We start from the raw sequence: 22,943 nt of genomic DNA, 5'->3' as shown, positions 1-22,943 counted from the left end.
ACATTACCCAATGTAATCAGAAAAGAGAAAACAATTAGAGGCATAAAAATTGAATGAAAATTATTTTCACATGTAGGTGATTTGACAGTTTACCTAGATAATCTCGGAAAATCAATGACAAAACTAACACAATGGTAAAACAGTGTTAAAGGATCCAAGTACTTAAAAGGATCTAAAATTAACATGTAGAAGTCAGTAGCTTTCATATGTACAAATAATGGTCAGTTAGAAGATGTAATGGAAAAGAGAACTCCATTATAAAAAAAATAAAGATTAAATACTTGTGAATAAACTTGATAAGGTATTTGAGAATCCTACAACAGGAAACCTTTGAAAACACTAAAAAAAGAAATCCCACAAAAGTACACTTAAATAACATCTCATGTTCTTAGATATGATGACAGAACATTATAAAAATTCCATTATCCCCAAGTTAATATAAAAATCCAATAAAATAATTACTTTTGGAGATATGAATTATATTAAAATAAATATGGAACAAACATTCAACCAAACCTAGGCAGGCTCTAAATAGGATATCAGTGAGAGGAAACTAGGCCTATAAGATAATAAAACATACTTCAAAGCCTCAGGAATCAAAGTAGGATGTAACTGACACATGAATAGGTGGACTAGTGGAAAATACTTGAAAAAAGTTCAAAAATAGATTCCAATATATAATAAAATTTTAGTAATATGAGGAAGGTCACAGCTCACATTAATGAGAGGGAGAAAACACTAAGAAAAGGTGTTGAGACAACTGGACAGAAATTTGGGGAAATATAAACAGGCACCCATAATCCAAATCACTCAACCACAAAGTTCCAAAGGGATCAGAGATCTAGATGTAAATTTTTAGAAAAGTATACCAGAAAGCAGGGAAAAACCTTTCTAATTGTGACTTAAAATCCAGTTGTACTAAAAGAAAAACACATTTATTTGGTTACATATACAATGACAACCAAAAGACCAAAACCAAAAGGCAAATGACAAAATCAAAAGACAAATGACAAGTTAGAAGAAAATATTTGTATTATATATAAAAGATAAAAGACTAATCTCCTTAAGTTATAAAGAACTTGAACATTGCAGAAGACCAAACATCTGAAAAAAAAATGAAAAAAAGACATGTACAAATATTTTGGAAAAAATGTGTTCAAATGGCTCTTAAACATATATAAAATACTCAATTTTATTCATAGTGAGATAAATAAAAATCAAAACTATGCTAAATATTATTTCTTGCCTATCAGATGTAAAAAAAATCAGAATGCTCTATTGCAAAGTCTTTGAGAAAATCTTATTTCTCAAAATATTGAGAAATTAGTATTAACATTTGCTAGATTTAAGTAAACAACATATGGGTTTCTAATGCAATATTCTTTGAAAGTTTTTCTATAAGTTTGAAAATTTCCTAAATTAAAAGTTGGGAAAATTCAAATATAAATAGGTACTGAAACCTTTCAAAATTTTGGGTTGTTTTGATTTTGATATTCACTGGATTTAAGTCAAAGTTATTTCAAATGATAATTGTCATCAAGAAAAATCTAAAATTGGAGATATCATATAATAAAGAATTGTAAGATTCTCCTGATTCAGTTTCAATAGTCTGCAATAGTTTTTTCAAAGTAAACATACATTTTATGAAAATGACATTAGTATTCAGATTGGAATTTTTTAAACTGTAAATTATTAATGTACTTATAAAATGTTATATTTTAATTATATATTGAATTAATTAATATAATTAATTTATTAATTTAGAAAGCATTTTTCATCTGGAATTTTCTAAGTTTTTCTATGCAAAGTTTTGTAAATGTGTGGTTTTCTTAGGAAATAAGAGCCTATTAGTCAAAACACCTAGGGAGTCAATATTGAAATTATAAAGGCAAGTTTTATATACTTTTCAAAGCAAACTGCATTTTATGCAGAATATACTCTACATAATTGAAGGATTTTCAATATTTTCCAAAATCAAGGCCTTTTGTTTTTGTTATATTATGGTACTCTCTATGAAGATTACTTGCTTGTCAATAATTGAGCAAGTCAAAATTTATTTCATCGTAACTCCAAAGTATGAAATTTATTGATTGTTTAACTACTTGTAGAAATATCTAAAGTGCTCAGTGAACATCAATTTGTGTTTTATAATTGTAACATTTTTCTGTAGAGTTAAGTATTTCAGTGTTTCCTGGATATAATATAAATGGGTTTCCATTTCCTATTATTCAAAATTGCCTAGTGTGACAATTTTTTAAATGTTGAGGATTTATTTTTTTTTTAATTATGGACTTATGGAACACACACACACGCGTGCACACACACTGCACAGTACTGTCATATTATCCTACTTTAAATAAGTGAGAATTGTTCCAGACATGTTTTGTTCTCACATGACCTCCTAATCATTGTGTATATTACCTTATGTAGCAAAAGATGTAATAAAGTAAGGTTCTTGAGAGAAGGACATTATCGTGGACTATTTGGGTGGCCCCCAACTACAATCACATGCATCCTTATACCAGACAAGTAGAGAGAATTTTGAGACACACATACAGAAAAAATGGTATGTGAAGATGGAGGTAGAGAATGGAGCAAAGCAACCACAAGCCAAGGAATGTCAACAACAGCTGGAAGAGGCAAAAAAATGTAATCTCTTCTAGATCCTCTGAGGTGAGCACAAATCTATCAACACCTTGATTCAAACTTCTGACCTCTGGAACTGTGAAAGAATAAATTTCTGTTGTTTTAAGCCATCCAGTGTTTAGTAACTTATTATAGCATCCCTGGGAAACTCATATAAATGGGTAACCTAACCAGGATAGCTGAAACAAAATGATACAAAATGTATCAATGAACATGATGATAAACCAACAGAAACTATCCAACCTGGAGAACACAGAGAAAGATAATTGAAGAAAAATATTTACAGGTTATTTGGAAATTATCAAGCATTCTAACATATGTGTAATTTTGGATCCCAGAAAGAGAAAAATAGATAAAGGACAAGACTTTTTGAAGAAATAATGTCTGAAAACTCTCCAAATTTGGTTTAAAAAAATTACAGATTTGGGCTTCCCTGGTGGAGCAGTGGTTAAAGAATCCACCTGCCAATGTAGGGGAGAGGGGTTCAAGCCCTGGTCCAGGACGATCCCACATTCCGCGGAGCAACTAAGCCCGTGTGCCACAACTACTGAGCCTGTGCTCTAGAGCCCGCCAGCCACAACTACTGAGCCTGTGTGCCACAACTACTGAAGCCCGTGCATCTAGAGGCCATGCTCTGCAACAAAAGAAACCACCACAGTGAGAAGTCCGTGCACTGCAACGAGGAGTAGCCCCTGCTTGCTGCAACTAGAGAAAAGCCCATGCACAGCAATGAAGACCCAATGCAGCCAAAAAAAAAAAAAAAAAAAAAATTTTGTTTAAGAAAAACAATACAGATTCAAAAACCTTAATAAACTCCAAGAGGGTAAATATAAAAAGAAAAACTCCTAGACACATTTAAACTATTAAGAGTAAAATCAAAATGAAAAATCTTAAAAGCAGAGAGAAAAATATGATATATTGTATACAGGGAATAATGATTTTTTGACTTTTAACAAAAACAATGAAAGCCAAAAGGCATTGGAATTACATAAAATTCTATCAATCAATAATTCTATATTTAATAAAGCTATCCTTAAAAATTGAAACTGAAAGACATTTCGCTATAAACGAAATTTATCTCAAAATGGATCACAGACCTAAATGTCAAAGTTAAACTATAAAACTTCTAGAGGAAACTGGAGAAAATATATGAACTGTGTATTATACAAAGACTTTTTAGATAGAACACAAACAACTTGAACCGTAGGAAAAAAATATTCAAATCTGACACTGTTAATTTACAATTTTTGTTCTTTGAAAGAAACATTTAAGAAAATGAATAGACAAATCACAGATTGGGTGAAATTAATTGCATACCACAGTTAAACAAAGATTTGTATCCAGAATATACTAAGCACTTACACAACTGAAAAAGGAGAAAATAAACTATCCAATTAAAAGATGGGCAAAAGAGTTAAAGACAATTCACAAAAAAAGGTTATGAATGTAGCAAATAAGTTTATGAAAATATGTTCAGCAATATTGGTCATGAGGAAAATGCTAATTAAAACCACAGTAAGATACCACTACAAACTCACTATCTAGAATTAGAAATAGACAATACCCAAATATTGTCAAGAATGTGGAGGAACTGGAACCCTCATACATTGCTGGTAGGAATATATGTATATAAATTATACAGTCACTTTGGAAAACAGTTTGGCAACTTTTAAAAATAATGAACTTACTCTTATCACATAATATAGAAACGTAATTACTAGGAAATAAGAAACATGCATCCAAAGAAAGATTTTTATGTGGAAATTTACAGCAGCATTATTCCTAACAGCCAAAACCTAAAAACAACCAAAATGTCAAGCAACATGTGATGGATAAGTACAATCTTGTATATCCATACTCATGGTAACAACTGAACAACTGTATAATTGTTCCTTAAACTCATCAAACTATAAATTTATGACATAAATTTTATAACAGGTAACCCAAAAATAAATTTAACTTGATAAACTGTCATAAATATACTCTTCAAATATTCTAAGGTTTTGTAACTAGTAAACTTTCTCACATGGCAATAATCAGTCAACATAATTTAATGAGTACCACAAATATATATGTAAAGAAGTCTTCCTTCTGAACATAAAAGAAAATGTATGATGTTATCCCCTACATCCAAGGCACATAAATATTGTTTTTCCTCTTGGTTTTATTTTAACCCTCTCAAGGAGGAAGGAACTGCTTTTCGTGTGAAACTTTTATATGACAGGTACTGGTTTAGATTCTTTACATGCATTATTAAGTTAACATTGACTTTTAAAAAACGTGCATGTTATAATAAACATTATATGTCTGGTTTCAGAATATCAATGAACCTGTTGATGGTCAGATAGAAAGCAGATAAACTGGAATTTGAATCAGGGCTTCAAAGTATGTGGTTTTCCTTCATTTTGGCTTTTTTTTTTCCCTTACATATGAGACTAAAGATACACTTGTTCACAAAACGTAACTATTAGGACCCAAAATTAAGACCATCTGTATTGACATGGCTTAACTGTTTGCTTCAGGAAATTACTGTAAACCAATTTATCTGGACAAATAGTTTACTTCTGGGCAAAACTCTCTCCTATCAGGACAATATATTGCTCATCTGGTCAAACAACTCACTTTTCAAATACCAATTTACTTATTAGGTCTCACTTTGAATCTTTTGATGCTGTGTATTCAAATACTGAACAGTTATATCACAGATGTTCCCCATCTTATTTACTCATTCTAGCCCAGAACCCAAAATCCTATAAATATTACCAACTGCCCCATTCTAAAACACTTCCAATGCTCTTTCAATGTCATGTTTTCTCTTGCTGTAGTAGGCAGTCCTTAGAAGACAAACTTTGGCTTAGGTCTTCTATTTAAATTATATGAGAATTTTCCTCATTTTTGTTTGTTTGTTTGCTTGTTTGTTTGGTCTCTGAGAGTGTGACTTAGTGATAGATCCTATCACCAAAATTTCCATCCGCTGGATTTGCTGGATCTTAAATTTCAGACAGCTAACCAATAGCATGGGAGCCTAAGCCATGAAGTGTCCCAGCAACATATATATATATATAATCAACCATTGCCATTCTTTCAGGATTGCTTCTAGTTTTAAGTGTATGTCTCCTCCAAGTCAGATGCTGGCTTTTTAAAAAACATGTATTTCACATCTTAACTCCAATTTTTATATTTCTAAGTGACAAAATTTTATCAAAGATAATTTTAAATTACAGTAGGATTTAGGGAACTTTCAATATAAATAAAATTGTTCATTGGAGAAATATCTTAAAACAAAAAGGGAACAAAATTCCAAACGCCTAGTGATCTCCATTTCTTGATTGGTTTGAGGAAGCTCCTAAATAATTTTTTATAACAACACTGCATCCTGAACATCTCCCTTAAACAAAACAAGTAAAATCTGTGAAAATGTAAAACATTATTTGAGACCTTCCACATTGTAACCTGAACGTGACTTTTATCCTACTCTTGCTCTTCCCTTATTATATATATATGTCCCTCCACATACTCTTCCTTTTTTTAATGAATTTATTTATTTATTTTTGGCTGCGTTGGGTCTTCATTGCTGCGCGCGGGCTTTCTCTAGTTGCGGCAAGGGGGGCTACTCTTCAATGCTGTGCACGGGCTTCTCATTGCGGTGGCTTCTCTTGTTGCAGAGCACGGGCTCTAGGTGTGCGGGCTTCAGTAGTTGTGGCTCACGGGCCCTAGAGCGTGGGCTTCAGTAGTTGTAGCACACGGGCTTAGTTGCTCCACAGCATGTGGGATCTTCCTGGATCAGGGCTCGAACCTGTGTCCCCTGCATTGGCAGGTGGATTCTTAACCACTGTGGCACCAGGGAAGTCCCCATGTACTCTTCCTATACTTCTCTTTCTAACCCACTTCCTTTTAGTTCTGGGGGACCAGAAACTCACAAAGATAAATTGTCTCTTAAAGTTAATGCTAGTTCAGAACAGAGCAAGCCCATTATGATTGATTTTAAGCCTTGATCTCAGTCTGAGCTGAAAACCATTGTTAAAGACTCAAAGCCTAGATAAGATAGAAGGAAATTTACAGATCGGTGTAGAATAGATCTGGAAACATATAATCAAGGGTTCCCTGATCTGTATCGATTGGTTCATGTGTTATTAGGAACCTCATATGTGAAAATGTATACAGGAAGGAAATAATGAAGGTGACCTAAGAAACCCAGATTTGATTCTTTATTTTGTACATGAACATCTCATTGTTCTAGCACTGTTTATTGAAAAGACTAGCCATTTTCTTTGATCTTTGTTTAAAAAAAAAAGTTGATTATATTTATGGGAGTCTGTTTCTGTTGCCTTGATCCATGTGTCTATACCTCACCAATACAATGCCATCTTGATTACTGTAGATACATAGCAGAAAACATATTTTTAATCCTAACTTTCCCACAGATTAAAACCCTGTAAGTTTAACTTACTGAAGTTTTCCCACACAATGTTTGCATATTTAATTTTTCCCTGACTGGTTTCCTTAGGTGGAAATTAGTTATTAAGTTTAGCTTGCGTTCCCAGAATGTACTGAATGAAACTGAACCAAGAGGAACCATCCTTCTCTTCGGAAGGTAAGTAGGAACATATTGAAAACATTTGCAAGCAATCATAGGACCATATGGTGGGGGGAAGGGAAGAGGAGAAAAAGAGCCATTGTGGGGCATTGTGAGAAAAGGAGGTAGGTGTAATTTAGCATGTGCAATATGGACAAGAAGAGGAATAGCACTGCGGTAAAATATTTTATTCTCCTGGCATCTTCGCTCTTCCAAGGTTAACCTATTGACGTCTAACCAAGCAAGTTCATAGTGTGGATGAACATAAGACACATAGGATGCAACAAATTCTTAGAGTAACATTTCCAACCAGAGTTTTCTTATGTAAAAAAAGATTCATGAAATATAAAAGCTAAGATTTTAAATGGTGCTTTTTCCACAAACATAGCAACCAGTTTTCAGAGCTAAAGTCCTTCTGTTCCATTGATAAATGTCCCTTTACAGAGATTTGGCTACCAGATGGTCATTCTATCTCCATCACCCACTTCCCCAAAAGAAATAATACTAGCTGCTGATTTTTTTTTCCTCTCTGAATATATTTAGCTTTCTTTTGCAGTACTTCAAACTGAAAGTCTAATTCTGAGTCAAGCTAGAACAGCCTCATCTCATTCATTTTGCCTGAGTCTCATTTTCTTTTTTATTAATCTTAAGGTAATTTGGAAATACTTTTGCAATCATTTCACTTTTATGATAAACAGTTTTGTAATAGTTTTCAAAGAAACAATTACAAACGTCCTTCCCCCCCACCCCTGTTTCTTCTTTTAGCCCTATTCTCTTAAATCAGCATAGCTTGAGTTTGAGCACAGATTCCATTTCTGCTGAGTTAATATCTTCAATTTGGACCAATTTAATCCCTGGACAGTCTTTTTTTCTTACTTATTGTGTAATTATTTTAAAAGACACTAGTTTTTATGATTCTAGGAATTTTCAAATTGTCCTAATTTTGAAATCAATGTATATCTGATAGCCACTGGCTATGGACCCTACTTAAGTGCTGAATCTTAAGTGTGCTGTATGTGTATGTATTTGCTAAGCTTGCATCCTGCTAAGCAGAGTACACGTCTAATCCTACTGATTTTAAAACTCTGTGCAGACATCACAAAATGCCCAAATAAAATAAATCATGTTACTATAAAACTCTAGTAGTCTACAGTTCATAGCTTTTGCAGAGTGTCCCGTTATCATTAGGATTTTAAAAGTTATGAAAGATACAGCCCACCTGAAGTACACAATTGGATCAGGAGATCTTTGTTCGTTTAGATGTTCTCTCTCTTCTGGAGTTTTTTTTCCCTTTATATTTCTTTCTGCTTTCCTTCTTTCATTCCTTCTTTCCTTCTCCCTCCCTCCTTTCTCCTTCCCATGTATCTTTCTCTACAAAAAAGAAAATACAAAAAGCACATTTGTAGTTCTAAATGACGTGTTACCAGCTCTTCCCTTAGAATTACATTGGATGTCACTGTTTCTTCTGTTCTGATGGCCTGTTCACAAATTCAAAACTGTATAAATTGAGCCAGAGATCAACTTAAAGAGTAAATTCAATACCTAGGACAAATGTATGAACACTCACATATACATACACATAGAGAAACGTTAAATTGGACATTCCAACATTGTTCCTAAGAGAATTGTAAACAAAATGAAGATATCTACAATCTTGGATATACCTACTTTAATGATAAAGTTAACTTAGTAAATCTTTCAGAAATATCCATTGTCTGTCAAATTCTGGTTCCACAAATGGAAACTACAGTTGATCTGCTACATTGCCTACCAGAAAAGGATGTTCCATAGCATTGGACTTAGAAGCACTAAAAAATTCTTCCTGGTTTATCATTTCAGTGGTTATGTCATTTTTCTACAATGAAGATATACTTGTATTTCATAACACTGATACATTTTCTTGGACTGTTGTAGCTGTGTTTATGTCTTTGAGGAATCAGTTACCATAATACCTACTATAAAGGCATGTATAAAACAATAGAGGATTCCTGCTCCAATCAGGTATGACAATTCCACAAATACTTCTGTATGAATGTTAGAACTATGCCTTTACAGTTTGTTTTGACCTCAAGCCAATTAAGGCAATTTCTAAAGAATAAGAATACACATTATACTACTGCATAATGTAATTCAGTGCTAAAGTCTTATGCTTCACCTATCGTTTGCCCTCAAGCCCCAGTGAAAATTTTAGTGCCTATGCCCTGAACTCTCTGATCTTGAATTTTCAAAAGAAATTTAAGTGACTCAAATAGAGGTTAAAGAATTTATTCAGCTCTTGTGAAACAGAGCATCTGAAGATGTAGTAGCTTCCTAATTGAAGCAGTCAGTTTTGACAGCATAGGGAGAGCTGAGTAGCTGCCTTTATGGTTTTGATTTAGGCTGTGAGTTTTGACTTTAAGCAAAACTCATGGTTGCAGGTCATGTCTTTTGCTTGGGTTTACAATAACCATCAGAACAGTTTTTCCCAGAATTATTTTTCCAAGCCTTGTGGTTTATAAGCAAGTCACAGTTCCTAAGGCAAGATGTTATCTAACAGAAAGGAAAACAAAGTGAGTATATGGGGGCCGGGTGGGAGAGGGACAAAAGCTAGAAGGCAGGAAGGAAAATGGCGACGCTCTATCTCTTTTGTTTAATTCTTTTACATCTTATATTTTGGCCCTCTGCTGCAAGTGTGGATGGGCAAAGACTCCGTGGCATACCTCCCCATTTTGATCAAATCGTACATTTAAATGTCTGGGATAGTTTACTGATGCAGACCTTTAAACGGATAAGGGGGAAGTGGCCAAAAAAGACACCTCTTAAGTTAAGTATTTCAAAATGTTCCCACAAGTAGTCAGTTGAATTATCTCACTAGAAAAAAAAAAAATTATATGGGGGAATTACTTTGCTATGTAAATTTCACTTGTGTTAGAACCCTCGCCCCAGGACACACAAACAAATTTCAAATTTATAAGCAAACTGTAACCTTTTATAAAAACTGCATTGAAGTTAAGAAAGAGAGGAACACTCAGAGGGAGGTGGGGAACTATTTTTCTTTCTCCAAGATGAAGGCAATTAAAGGAAGCTTCCCAGAACTGGTTTGTGACATGCCAGGATGGAGAGTCCTCATGGTCCTTAGCTAAGGAAGGGAAACTTCATGAGTCTCCGATAGAGGAAATGAGACCTCATAAACTCAGCAGGGGAGGGTACATTGAGTAATATACTTACAAGTTAACCCCACTTCAAAAAGTATATTTTAAAAGGAGTATTAATGATATATAATTAAAATTGATCGTTATATTTATTCTGCTAAATATTAATGATTTATCATATTTTGTCTTTAAATAATGGTAGGTAGCACTCTGTTTTTATGGAAGGGATGATATGTCATGTTATTTATAGCACTTACTACCACTTGATGTATATATATTTATGTATATGTATATAAACATATATATATATATATATATATATATATATATATATAATTTTTGTTTGCTGTTGACTCCTCTGAACTAAAATGTGAGGTCCAGTATTCAGAGGTTTTTTTTTTGTTTATTTCTTTTACTGCTATGTTCCTAGGACCCATTATAGGCATTCAATAAGTACTTTTTTAAATTAATGAATAGCAATCATAATATCTTGATCACACTACATGTATCACATCCAAGATTTATTTTAGTAAAAAGCAAACCATACGCAACACTTTCTTGTGTATGAAAAGATGTGTAGATGCCTTGGATAGGGCTCCAAGTTATTCTTTCAGGATGGATCATTTCAGAAGAAAAATTGTATTGGGACCTCAAAATGTCTCAGAGTGTTGCACGTATTCTCAAAGTACATCAGAAATCTGTTGCACAATCAGACCCTTGCATCAGGTACTGGGAATACAAAGATTCTAAATTAGTATCTATTTCAAACAATGGTCCTAAAATTGCCCCAAAGGGATTAAAATAATCTGTGAAAAAAGAACTATAGGTGAGTTGTTATCATATTTCATCACCCTCAAGCCAACATATTGAAAAACAGATATGGATACAACAAATGACCTAAAGCAGATCTTTGTAAGAAAACGGCTATCAAAATTCCTCTGTTCCACTCAGAGAGAAAGAACTCTCTGGTATCTCCTTCTCTTCTTATAAAGACATCAGTCTTATGGGATTAAGGCCTTGCCCTTATGACTTAACCTTTCTTACCTCTGTATAGGCCCTGTCTCCAAATCCAGTCACAGTGAGGATTAGGGCTTCAACACAGGAATTTTGAGAGAACACAATTTAGTCCACAGCATACTCCGTGGTGAAAAGAAAAGAGTTAAGTGTTTATCTACTTCTGCTCTAAAAAGCTCCTGATATGCATATAGGAGACTGGACTAGTCTTGTCTTTGACATTTGGGTAACCTAACGTTTCTGCTGTAAGTGGTTTTTCCAGCACAAGGCCCAGTAGGGTTACCGTACAACAACCCCACCACAGGCACAGTGGGGAACACACTCATGCTTAACACACCCCAAACTGTCAGACTTTAAAGGAAAATCTGTTTTTAGTTTATGAATCATATGAATGTGTTATCTATTCAAAAAATCTATTCAAACAAGCAAACAAAAAACCCTCCATAGAAGGGTTCAAGCAAGAGCAAGCTCTATGTCCTATTAGTTATTATTAAGAAAAGGGCTACTAACGATGATCAGGAAAATTAGGATGTCAGGCTGTGCTATAGAAACAGATTCTAAATCTCAGTGAATTAACATAGCAAAGTTGTGTTTCTCTCTCAAGATCTTATATGGGTTAGGTAACAATATAGATTAAATGTCCATCTGGTAACTCAAGAATTCAGATGACTTCTATATTTTGATGCTGCCATTATAGGGCATTAAAGAGTTCCTGGGGCAAGGGAACAGAGAACAGGGAAGACTCATTATTCTCAAGCAGTTGAGACCGGAAGTGATACACTTTACTATCTTCTCACAGGCCATTGTCTACAGGCAACTAATTCATAGCCCCACTTTAACTGTAATGGAAGCTAGAATAAATATGGAAGCATACAGAACATTTTGGGCACTCTATAATCTATGCTGAACTGGGTTCCTTATAACTGCAAATACCACACTATATTTAATAAAAGGAGTCATCTCCAGTAAATCATTAATGTAATAAGACTGTGGCTTTTCCTCAATCATTTTAATCAAGACGTTTCCCCCAAAATAAAAGTCACAAAATACATTTGGAAGACTGTTGTTTCCACTTAATCTTTATTCATCCATAACACAAAGTTATTATTTCCTAATAGTGATAGAGTTGAACCAAGGTGAATTCCAGACATTGTAATTGAGGTCTAGGAACCTATCCTTATAAAGTCAGTCTAAATACCCTCATTAACTCAATAGTAATAAGACTTAAAAGGATCCCTCCCAGGGCAACAGACATATCATGTGGAGAGAGCCTTGCGATAAAAAAAACTCCCGTTAGGATGTCAGCAAAGAAAGGAGAGTTTTTTGTTGTTGTTTCGGATTGATTTTCTTTTTGTTTGCTTTTTGTATTTACAATTTATTAGAAGTTTTGTAAAAATATTTTAAAGGATGGGATATTTTAATTAGGTGATTCAATTTTGTTTTTTGTCCAATTTCCTTTAAGAAACAGTTATATACTGCAGTGATATACACACATTTAGTCCAAATTAGTTTTTGCCTTCATAAAGAAAAATTAAAACTAAATTACTACTCTCAAAATTTCCTTCATTATTACCCTTTAAAGGATTGGTGCCCAAACATTAAAGAGCTTCAGAATCATTTGACATCCTGGTCAAATACAGATTGCTGAGATCTACCCTAGAGTTTCTGATTCAGTTGGCCTGGGGTGGCATCTGAGAATTTGCAATGGCAGCAAGTTACCAGGTAATGCTGATACTGCTGGTCTGGGGACCACACTTGGAGAACAACTGTTCTAAATTATAAGCTATTATAATTACATGATATCAGCTCATTATTTAAAGATTCCTGTAAATCAGCTGGCTCCTGTACATGGCATGTCTTTTCAAGAAAGGGCCATTTGTAATTTATTCTTTTAATCTCAGCGCCTAACAGACACACTGGAAACATGATAGATATTGAATAAGTTTTTAATGAATAAATAAAGTATCTATTCTATATCCTCATATCATATTTTAAATATATATGGTTAACATTAAAATTTATTTCAGTTATTCAAAACAATAGATGAGAAAGCAAGGTTCCCACTGCGCTATGGTTTGTTCATCATACTAGACTCAGCTAGTCCCCAACTTTATTCTTTTTCATGAACTGAAGGTGAATTATCTGCATCCTCATCAGGATAATCTATCAACTATAAGCTATTAGGATCAACACTTCCATGAGGGAAAGGATGGAAGCAGTACTGGAAAAAGGAAGGAGTTGGTGGCAATGCAATGTCAACATAGGTCTTAGCCAAAACCACAGGGAGCCCTGAAATTTGGGAAGTCCTTCAGAGGTTTACCGTATTGCATAGAGGGGGCTGAGTACTGTATTAAGCAGTCATTAGATTTAAGCTGCCCCTGAGAAGGGAGAGTGCCTTGGGCAAGGCTGATGTCTCTAATTAAGGGCAATTTCCAGAGAGCTCAGAATAAACACTTCTGTATGTGTGTATATATACATATATTTTTCAGCAATATATATTATTCTTATTTAATATCAAAATAATTATTTAATAATAAAATTTTAACATATGTAATTAGTAATTAATGTTCAGATATATAATTATATTTTAAGTTGAGATATATAACTATACTTTAACTTAAAGGAAGGAAAATGCCTTCTATTACTTACAACTGTGTTTACAAGAAGTATTTTTGTTGATTGACTACTTAAATATTGAAAATTAAAAGCTTGATATATTCCTTTTCAGTGACACAATGGACATTAAAACAGTAACACTGCATTTTTTTACAGCTATTAAAGCTCTCATGCACATGGTGAAAATGTGAAACATTCTCACACTCGTCATATTGTCTGCCAAATCAGTGATGGTTTTATTTGCTATCTAGAGTTACTATTGGCTGGGGATGGATCATGGTGTTAAACAGGAAGTGTCCCGTAGACACTGAGAGAATAAACTATTTTGGGTGCCTACGTTAAGTGGTCAATATGATGGCTTCATACCAAAAGTGGACTCAAACTTCTCTAGCTTAGTCACAATAGACAGAAGAACATGAATAATGGATCATCTTGGGAATAAGAGTTATAGAATTAAGAAGCCTCACTATCAAAGAGAAAGCGGGATGTTGAACATTACAACCTGACTACTTAGGAGACAAGAAGGATTAGATGGACTGTACTTCAGTGTGCCTATTAGTGTAATGAGAAGTATCAAAACAAATGTCTCCATACGGAGGTAGGTGTAAATGTATTCCCTATACTAACACTTAACTCATTTACTTATCACTCAGACTCTTTATTCACTTACCAGCATATGGTTATTGGATGTGTGCTACTTATTGAAAATATTGTGGAAAAAATTTTTATACATAGGTGAACAGAGACATCTCTGGATATAAAAACACTAGAGTGTTTTTAAAAATGTTTTCACATGTCTATTTTTGTTGTTGTTTCTAATCGAAAAGAAATAAATCAAACATTAAAAATCTTCCCTGGTTCAAGTTCTCATCTTATACATGGACTATTGTAACATTCTTTTAACTAACATCTGTCTTCCACTTTAATGTAAGTCTTATGTGGACTCTGGAACACACGTTGTATCTTATGATTATCCATGTTCAAAATGTTCAGTAGATCTTCATTGCCGATGTGATGTTAAAATGTTTCATTTCCAAGTACTTTACGCTCTCGTGTCTCCTCATGCTCCCAACCCTTAATCCCACTTAACCTTCAAGTGTGGTCATTGCAATGTCAAACCATGTCATTCTTTTGCTCTCTTATAGCTCTTTTGCTGTTGTTGTTTGTAATAATTTCTCCGCCAAAAATGTTTCCTCTAACTTTTTCCCCTCCAAGTGAATGGTTACTTATGCTTTCTAAACCCATCTCAAATGTTAACTTCTCACTGTGATATTCCCTTACATCCTTAGGCTTATTCAGTCAGGTCCCACCACTCTGTTGCCATGGCATGCTGTACACATCACTCTTATAACACATGTATGTTTGTTTTGCCCAGTATATCATAAGTTCCTCAAGATCTGGACCATGATTTACCGATCTTCGGATCCTTAGGCCTATAGTTATTGCCACCATGTGCACATTATATATGTCTACTGAATCAAGGTCACGTAAAATACTGAAAGTTTGTGATTTAACACATTTTGATTAATTAAGCTCATATATAGCAATTACAATATTCCTGAGAACTAAAATTGTACATTTGTTCTTGTTATTCTTGATTAAAAACTTTGATTGCCTATGTGTCTCTCTGGGAAGGAGCTTATTTCTAAGTAGCAGGCAGTAATAGAAAACTACAGAGGAAGGTAAAATTGAAATAAAGGAAGGGTAGAGCTTGGGGTTCAATAACAATTCAAAAAATATTCGTTGAGCACCAGTTACGTTCAAGGCATTGTGCTAATTTCTAGTAGAACTTAGTCCCTGCCTTTAATGTGCTTATAAGAGATCTGATAGAGAGTGAAATTAGGCATCTCAAATATAAAAAAGTATATTTTAGGGCTTCCCTGGTGGCGCAGTGGTTAAGAATCCACCTGCCAATGCAGGGGACATGGGTTTGAGCCCTGGTCCGGGAAGATCCTACATGCCACGGAGCAACTAAGCCCGTGTGCCACAAGTACTGAGCCTGCACTCTAGAACCCATGAGCCACAACTACTGAGCCGGTGTGCTACAACTACTGAAGCCTGTGCGCCTACACCCTGTGCTCTGTAACAAGAGAAGCCACTGCAGTAAGAAGCCCCAGCACCGCAACGAAGAGTAGCTTCCACTAGCCACAACTAGAGAAAGCCCACACACAGCAACGAAGACCCAACACAGCCAAAAATAAATAAATTTAAAAAAAAGAAAAAGTGTATTTTAAAAGGCCTGATATTAGCAGGCAATGCAAAACAAAAATGATGCAGAAACCATGAAGAAAATAAGCAATCGTTTAAATATTTTATAATATTTACCCTCATTTATGAAATATTTTAAAATATTAAGTGAATGGGTAGTTGTGACAATTTTAATTTTAAATATAATGATCAAATAAGGCTTTGTATATGCATATATCAGGAAGATAGCATAGGTTAAAGTTAAAAAAGGTTAATTTGTATCAACCTCAGGCATCTCAAATAAAAATATGAAATACCTTCAACTGTATATCTAAAAATATGATAGATCATTATTGTATTCAGCATTAATTATTATGTTTTTCAGCAAAACAAAGAAGCAGCAGACAGGCAATTCTAGACATAAGTACATTCCTTTTCTTTTCATTCTTTTTGAAGCGAGAGTTTAATTATGAAGAGATAACTAGAAGTGTTACGAACTGAATTGAAATTAATATTTGATTAAATTTCATAAGACAGCATGGAGCTATAACTGGAATGAACAGTTTGATGAAATTAAAATTACTTAGTAATAGATATTAAGCTAGGTAACTATTAAACTGTTTATTTCTTAGGGTGTAATAGCAGGTGCCAGAGGAATAGTATAAATTTTCCACAAACACAACCCTGGTAGGCTTTCAGAGACTCGGGACTGTGTGGCTGAACAATTCTTGATCATAATTTATATTAGCTGTACCCCTTCAGACATGTGATGATGTTTTATATACCTCTGCAAGTCACTAATGGTACTGAAAACACAAGTAGTTAATGTTCCTGATCTACATTTTTAAAGGCTAAAGGGATTAAAGTTATACTGAAATCAGTTATGTGCTACAGAAAAACAAAAACAAAAGTATAACCTTTATCATTTGCAAGTGTGAAAGAAACAAATACATGGGAAACAACTGGAAGAGACTCATTCTGGGCCAGAGGGAGGAATCCCTAATCAGCAGATCATAACAGACATCCTTAGCAGAAGGTAACCTTGAGCAGGAGAAAAGAGGCTGGGCTGGGGATTCAATGGTAATTCACACTGTTAGGTTCAAAACACTGTGCCAGTTGCTACAAGAGTGCGGTCCCTTCTTCAGTGTGCTTGTGAGAGAGTAGATAGCTAGAAGTAGGCTGCTAAGTGTAACAGAGAACATGGTGAATGCTCTAACAAAATTACAATCTATAATTTACTTTAAGACATATCTCACTCTATGAGCAAAGGGAAGAGATGAGCAAAACCTCTAAGGAGGGAGGTACCTTTGAGATAGTCCTGGCAGCACTGGTTCAGACATCAGTAGTGATGAACAGGATAAAGGCCAGGAACAAGTCTTTCGGCTAGAACAAGTACTTTGGTTGATGAGTGTGGAAGTAGCCCTGAGAACTTATTCTGGACAGCTAAGTTTTGATCGTCACTCCACCAACTATCTATTGAATTATGGGTGAGTCACTTAGCCCTTCCAGACCTAGTTTTCTCAGTGATGCATACAAGAAATTGACCTGGATAATCATCAAGATCATGCCTGTTCTAAAATGCTCTGATCTAAGAACACATTGGTTGGTTCCTGTTTTGAATGGCTTAGAATGCTAAGTTAATAAATTTCTTTTTAATTTGAAGGCAACTGAAATTTGCCAAAAGTTTTCTGAGCAAGGTAGTAGTATGATTAAGAATATATATTTGGCTTCTTTTTATGGCTGAGTAATATTCCATTGTATATATGTGTCACATCTTCTTTATCCATTCATCCGATGATGGACACTTAGGTTGTTTCCATCTCCGGGCTATTGTAAATAGAGCTACAATGAACATTTTGGTACATGACTCTTTTTGAATTATGGTTTTCTCAGGGTATATGCCCAGTAGTGGGATTGCTGGGTCATATGGTAGTTCTATTTGTAGTTTTTTAAGGAACCTTCATACTGTTCTCCATAGCGGCTGTACCAATTCACATTCCCACCAGCAGTGCAGGAGTGTTCCCTTTTCTCCACACCCTCTCCAGCATTTATTGTTTCTAGATTTTTTGATGATGGCCATTCTGACTGGTGTGAGATGATATCTCATTGTAGTTTTGATTTGCATTTCTCTAATGATTAATGATGTTGAGCATTCTTTCATGTGTTTGTTGGCAGTCTGTATATCTTCTTTGGAGAAATGTCTATTTAGGTCTTCTGCCCATTTTTGGATTGGGTTTTTGTTTTTTTGTTATTGAGCTGCATGAGCTGCTTATAAATTTTGGAGATTAATCCTTTGTCAGCTGACTCATTTGCAAATATTTTCTCCCATTCTGAGGGCTGTCTTTTGGTCTTGTTTATGGTTTCCTTTGCTGTGCAAAAGCTTTGAAGTTTCATTAGGTCCCATTTGTTTATTTTTGTTTTTATTTCCATTTCTCTAGGAGGTGGGTCAAAAAGGATCTTGCTGTGATTTATGTCATAGAGTGTTCTGCCTATGTTTTCCTCTAAGAGTTTGATAGTTTCTGGCCTTACATTTAGGTCTTTAATCCATTTTGAGCTATTTGTAATGAGGTGGATGGACCTAGAGTCTGTCATACAGAGTGAAGTAAGTCAGAAAGAGAAAGACAAATACCGTATGCTAACACATATATATGGAATTTAAGGGAAAAAATATGTCAGAAGAACCTAGGGGTAAGACAGGAATAAAGACACAGACCTACTAGAGAATGGACTTGAGGATACGGGGAGGGGGAAGGGTAAGCTGTGACAAAGCGAGAGAGTGGCATGGACATATATACACTACCAAACGTAAAATAGATAGCTAGTGGGAAGCAGCGCATAGCACAGGGAGATCAGCTCGGTGCTTTGTGACCACCTAGAGGGGTGGGATAGGGAGGGTGGGAGGGAGGGAGGTAGACACAAGAGGCTAGAGATATGGGAACATATGTATATGTATAATTGATTCACTTTGTTATAAAGCAGAAACTAACACACCATTGTAAAGCAATTATACTCCAATAAAGATGTAAAAAAAAAAAACAAAAAACTGAATCACTGTGCTATACATCTGAAACTAACACATTGTAAATCACCTATACCTCAATAAAAAAATTAATTAAATTAAAAAAAGAATATACATTTGGACTGTTAATCTAATGAAGACACATAGGATTAATTCTTGTGGGAGGATCACTTAGAATCTCTGATGTTCGTAGGTAAGAGGTAATGAGGAGCTAGCAGAGGAAATATATTATAGAAGCTGAATCCATAAGACCTGTCCTCACTATTAATCAATGCCAATAGGAGAGAAAAAAATCAAAACCAAAACCAAAACAAGCAAACAAAAAACATAGCTTCCAGCCTTGGTATCTAAGAGCATTTTTACCAGACCAAGTTAGGAAAATTTTATGTGTAAGGATCAATGCAAGACTTTGGAATGAAGCTGTTCAACTGACAGCTGGAAATGAAGGTTTAGATCTTTTGCTCTCAAGATATGGACTAAAAGAGGGCTTGCAGACTCAAATGCTTACAGGGACTACTGAAGTAACAGGCTATGTTCAAAACAATAAAGCCATGGGGAGTGCAGCACCATGAAAGAATGTGTCTTTCTGAAGGAGGTAGCTGCTGCTCAGCTTCAACAGATTGGTGCCCTTGCAATTGTAGACCCTGCTTTTCTAACATAAGCCAGAAATTTACATGGCTTTCCTTTTTAAATTATTGATAAGGAAACTACTCAGTAAAATTAAGTAACTGTGGGGAATAAACAAAACATGACTCTAAGCCACATTGGTATACAGACTGCTGGATATAAGTTTGGGACTACTATATTAACCTTTTCAGAATTAGCAGAAAGATAACAGTGATGAAAATTGTGGGAAAGGGTACACATTTTCAAAAGAACAACTCTAAGGAGAGAAGTCTAAGAAGAAATCCTCAAATAATTTTTATACTTAAAAAGTCAAGTAAAAGAAAATAGTGGTCCCTATATACAATGAGGTTGCCAGATATGAGAAAAATATGAGGATATACTCAAAGAGAATGGAAGGTAAAGAAACAAGGATAGACACAGTTTCCACCAACAGGAGGAATTTAAAGAATACACAATAGAAGAGACACTAGTAGCCTAAGAAGATAGGATGAAAGTGGAAAGGCATAAATTACCTGCATTTTTCTTTACATAATCTCTATATTTTTTCATTTTATGTTTTCGGAAATCTGCTTCATAGCTCAACATACTTATTGGATTGAATAGTATGCTCAATATATCCACTTTTTCATACAAACACCTGGAGATGTTTTTTGTGGTAACTGGCAACTGTGAAGTTACCATCCATTACAAGAAGACAATATGGGAAAAAAGACTTGGAAGATTTAACTGTTCATTTGTATTATCAGGTAGACAAGTCCACAATCGTGGTTGTATTAAAACATGTATAAGAGAAAGTGGAAAATGAGTTTGATTTAATGTTTAGAAGATATTTTAAAGTGTTCCTACAACCATGCTTTCTTCATTGACTCTGAGAATTCATTAGAAGAGCAAGTAGCTGTATCTTGCTGGACACTTCTCAGTCTCTGCTGGTAAGAAATCATGAGTCTCAATTGTTGAGAAGCTTTATGTTTTCCTTGAAAAGAAACAGTTCCTTGAACAGATGGTTGACTGCAAGATTTTGCCACATTTCTCAAATATTCTTTGTAAACCACCAGCAGCCACATTTAATTTTGTCTATGAGGAAGGAGCAGTGAGTGGATGATGAATCAGGCATCATCAACTGTAATTTAAGAAAAATCAAATGCAACAATGTCTTGAATAGCAATAACAAGATATTAGAAAAGCTTCTTTTGAAAAGATTTTCCAAATGTGCAAAGGACTGTCAAGGAAGTATGAGAATATGACAATGAAGAATATTAAGGTGGGTGACAAAAATTGATATATATATGTGAGTGTGTGGGGGAGGGGTAATTTGTATTTGGAACACACTAGGCACTCAATAATTACTTGCTGTTGCATAACTTTTCTACTCTTGCTGGTCACAGAAATTCAGATCCTGAATTTCTTCTGAGAGTCATCTATAGATCCCAAGACACCTTACCAGCAACTTTTTTTTTCTTCCCTGTTTTTCCCACCTTTCTGGTAGACTCTAGAACCATGCTGTTTTCCTTTTCTGGTCTATTATTAATTCATTTTTTATAACTATGTTTTTTTCTCCTTGGCTTATAAAAGAGCTCAATTTTCCTTCATGATTTAATAAGCTTTTTCTTCTAGTTATCTGCTGCTAATTATTAAACAATATCACTCCCAAATTAGTGGTCTAAACAACAATCATATCATTTTGCTCTGGACTTCATGAGTCAGGAATTCAGACAGGGCATAGCAAGCAGACTTGTCTCTGCTCAAGTCTGTCTGGGACCTCAGCAAGGAAGTCCTGATACCTGAGGGTAACTGGAAACTCTGGAGGCTGGAATCGTTTGGGAGGCATTTTTGCTCACCTTACTGATACCCGTCATAACTCAAAGCCAGGGCTCAGCTGAAACTTTTGACTGGAATGCCTACTCTTGTCACCTCCACATGGACTAGGGTTTCTCATAACATAGTGGATGGGACCTGAGAGCGAGTGTCTAGAGAATGACAGTTCAAGAGATGCAGAAAAAGGCTGCATGACTTTTTAGGACCTAGCCTTAGGAGTCACAGGCTACAACTTCTACTGTCTTCCATTGGTTGTAGAAGTCACAACCTAGATTCAAAGGCAGAGACACATATTGCATCTCCTAATGGGTGGATGTATCAAACTTTTTGTGATCTTTTTTTCTAACTTACCATTTTAAATTACCAAATTTTCTAGAGAAGTCATGAAAAATGTCATGGGAGGGTTTGTGAGTCAATAATGTTAGTAAAACAGCATTTGAAGAGGAGAAAACGAGGTATGTAAGAGATGTACGTGAGCATTCCATGTTTGTGAATCTGCAAGTCAATTACTGTTGGATCATATTGTACAAAACATGTGCAAGCAGTGGATTTTAAAGGGCCATTTTTGCCATGTTAAGAAGCTGCTACAATATATATTAAGTAATAGCAATCACTGAAGAACATTAAGCATGGGAAAAACCTCCTCACTACATGTTAGCCCTATTTCTCTTGCAGGACTCTGAAGAAGGAATTTATTATGGGATGAGAATACAGATAAAGTGACTAGCTAGAAAGATACTGCAGCAGTTCAGAGGAACATGAAGACAGCCTGACCTTCTTTTAGAAAGGGGAGAATCAGAACAAGAGAAATTGAGGAAGTTGAATTAAGGCAGTTTAAAAATTGATTAATCGTTCAGATAAAGTTGGTCAAAGTGAAGGAACACTTTTCAGATCACTATCCGTGGGTGGTTGGTCAATGATTATTATGCTATTTAGCCAAAGTACTGATGATGGACAATTATTTTCATAATATATTAGCTTTAAAACATTTCTGAACTCATTATAGACATATCAGTCTCTTTCTGATAAGTCAGTAATATTGATCTACTCAACCACATGAGGCTTTCTTTATTTAACTGATTATGTAGACACTGATGGCCATGCAGAGATTAGTTAATAATGACGAAGAGAAGTGGTGGCTATAAAAGTACTTAAAATGATCCATAGGTAGTTTTTATATCCATCAATGCCAGCAAATGTCCAGTATCATTCAGGTCTTGAACTTAAACCTACTGAAAAGGTAATAAATAAAATAGTCTAACCCATGGTATCTATTAAGTTTCATTAGCTAGTTTGTCAGGCTGGTCTGTGT

The 22,943-nt window shown here is 34.7% G+C and overlaps 1 long non-coding RNA gene across 2 annotated transcripts in view; it reads right to left on the bottom strand.

The window, feature by feature from the left end:
* The window catches only part of LOC114897274, a 72,769-nt gene that overhangs the window by 17,780 nt on the left and 32,046 nt on the right, over positions 1-22,943 (bottom strand). For both annotated transcript variants that reach the window (XR_003794041.1, XR_003794042.1), the window contains one exon: positions 8,442-8,593. This is a non-coding gene — a long non-coding RNA (uncharacterized LOC114897274). The remainder of the gene's footprint in view (positions 1-8,441; positions 8,594-22,943) is intronic.

The sequence above is a fragment of the Monodon monoceros genome, unplaced genomic scaffold (assembly GCF_005190385.1).
Source record: "Monodon monoceros isolate NGI ecotype Baffin Bay Population unplaced genomic scaffold, NGI_Narwhal_1 Super_Scaffold_16, whole genome shotgun sequence".
In the NCBI taxonomy this organism is placed as follows: Eukaryota; Metazoa; Chordata; class Mammalia; order Artiodactyla; family Monodontidae; genus Monodon; species Monodon monoceros.
This window is presented reverse-complemented; position numbering and strand designations above follow the sequence as displayed.